This window comes from Heterodontus francisci, unplaced genomic scaffold (genome assembly GCF_036365525.1).
Source record: "Heterodontus francisci isolate sHetFra1 unplaced genomic scaffold, sHetFra1.hap1 HAP1_SCAFFOLD_1085, whole genome shotgun sequence".
In the NCBI taxonomy this organism is placed as follows: Eukaryota; Metazoa; Chordata; class Chondrichthyes; order Heterodontiformes; family Heterodontidae; genus Heterodontus; species Heterodontus francisci.
This window is the reverse complement of record NW_027140531.1, coordinates 12,752-15,000: the sequence shown is the minus strand read 5'-3', so window position 1 is coordinate 15,000 and position 2,249 is coordinate 12,752. Positions and strand designations below refer to the sequence as shown.

Below are 2,249 nucleotides of genomic sequence, written 5' to 3'. Positions count from 1 at the left end.
CTGTCTCTCTGTCTCTCTCTCTCTCTCTGTCTCTCTCTCTCTGTCTCTGTCTCTCACTCTCTCTGTCTCTCTCTCTCTGTCTCTCTCTCTCTGTCTCTCTCTCTCTGTCTCTCTCTCTCTCTTTCTCTCTCTCACTCTCTCTTTATGTCTTTGTCTCTCTCTTTCTCTCTCTTTCAGTCTGTCTCTCTCTCTTTCTCTGTCTTTCTCTCTCTGTCTCTGTCTCTCTGTCTCTGTCTCTCTTATCTATCTCTCTTTCTCTCTCTCTGCCTCTCTCTCACTCTCTCTTTATGTCTTTGTTTCTCTCTGTCTCTCTCTCTGTCTCTCTCTCTCTCTCTCTCTCCCTCGCTCTGTCGCCCTCTCTCTCTCTCTCTCTGTCTCTCTCTCTCTGTCACCCTCTCTCTCCCTGTCTCACTCTTTTGCTCCTGTTTCTATCACTTCCCAGGTGCAGATGAAACAACACAAGGATTTCACAATGAAAATCTTTTTGGTGGGAACAGTAATTTTCACAAATATCCTTACCTTTCACTCGCGGATCTGGAGAGATCTGTGCACATGAAAAAATGAATCCTTTCTTTCTCTTTGTCCTTGTTTGGGTGTGAGGGTTCACTGTTTTTCAGGAGATTTACTCTGTTCACTGCTACCTTGTATGCAAGAGTTGCAGATGTTTGTCCCTTGTGCTGTATCTCTCTCTCTCTCTGTCACTCTCTATCGCTCTCTGTCCCTATCTCTCTCTGTCCCTGTCTCGCTCTGTCTCTCTCTTTATCTCTCTGCCCCTCTCTCTAAATCTCTCTGTCTCTCGCTCTTTCTGTCTCTTGCCGCCTGTCTCACTCTATCTCTCTTTCCCTCTCTGTCTTTCTCTCTCTCTCTGCGCAGAGACAGGTTCGAGCTGGTTCAGTCTGACTGCCCGGCTTCGAATGGAACTGACAGCACGTTGAGTGCAGGAGCATCTGGCTAATGGGCAGGAAGCAGGGGAAACTGGGCAGTGACAAATCAACCTCGCTGCCCTTGTCAGTTCAACCGGGGAGGCGATGAGGGCGTGGGGTGTTCGGGAGGGGTGGGGGAGTTGAACCGTCCCTTTAACAATCAGTCGGTGGCTCCGGGTGGTGTGTGACTTCCAGCTGGGGGTCGGGAAGTGGCAAGAGGGAGAGGGAGAGATTAAACGCACCATCCTAACACCACTGAACTTCCAAAGAAACTTCTTACTCCTCGTTATAAAGCAGCCCTGTTTTTTTTTGGATTTCGTCTCTGAGGAATGCTGAGACAGTCTGCACATCCCCGGGAGTGAACATACGTTCTCTGCCCATATTCCCCTCGACCCGCCCTCCAGTTGGGTCCGGGTGTAAACCCTCATTTACCAGCCCAGGAACCTGCAAGAGCCCCAGCCCCAGGGGGCTTCCACCTGTCAGAGAATTGGTGTAAAATGTAAATGGAGTCAATCGAAGGAAATCTATTCATATATTTAAGTACACGAAGATTGCGAGACTCTCTGCCCATCTCTCTTTGTCTCTCTCGCTCTGTCTCTCTGTCCCTTCCTTGCTCTCCCTGTTTGTTGCTCTGCGTCTCTCTTTCGCACTCTCTCAGTCTCTCTCTGTCCATCGAGCCCCACAATCCAAGCCCTGCCTTCCATCACCACCACACCTCACCCCCTCCCCACCATTCCTGCCCAGTACCAGTACTGAGGGAGCGCCGCACTGTCGGAGGGTCAGTACTGAGGGAGCGGCGCACTGTCGGATCGTCAGTACTGAGGGAGCGGCGCACTGTCGGAGGGTCAGTACTGAGGGAGTGCCTCACTGTCGGAGGGTCAGTACTGAGGCAGCGCCGCACTGTCGGAGGGTCAGTACTGAGGGAGCGCCGCACTGTCGGAGGGTCAGTACTGAGGGAGCGCCGCACTGTCGGGGGGGTCAGTACTGAGGGAGCGCCGCACTGTCGGAGGGTCGGTACTGAGGGAGCGCCACACTGTCGGAGGGTCAGTACTGAGGGAGCGCCGCGCTGTCGGAGGGTCAGTACTGAGGGAGTGCCGCACTGTCGGAGGGTCAGTACTGAGGGAGCGCCGCACTGTCGGGGGGTCAGTACTGAGGGAGCGCCGCACTGTCGGGGGGGTCAGTACTGAGGGAGCGCCGCCCTGTCGGAGGGTCGGTACTGAGGGAGCGCCACACTGTCGGAGGGTCAGTACTGAGGGAGCGCCGCACTGTCGGAGGGTCAGTACTGAGGGAGCGCCGCACTGTCGGAGGGGGGGCTTCTTTCAGGAC

General features: G+C 54.3%; 1 long non-coding RNA gene across 1 annotated transcript in view; it reads right to left on the bottom strand.

Moving 5' to 3' along the window:
- LOC137360067 (uncharacterized) overlaps positions 1–839 on the bottom strand; it is a 33,865-nt gene extending 33,026 nt beyond the window's left edge. The window contains exon 1 of the long non-coding RNA XR_010971698.1: positions 520–839. This is a non-coding gene — a long non-coding RNA (uncharacterized lncRNA). The remainder of the gene's footprint in view (positions 1–519) is intronic.
- Positions 840–2,249: the final 1,410 nt, after the last annotated feature.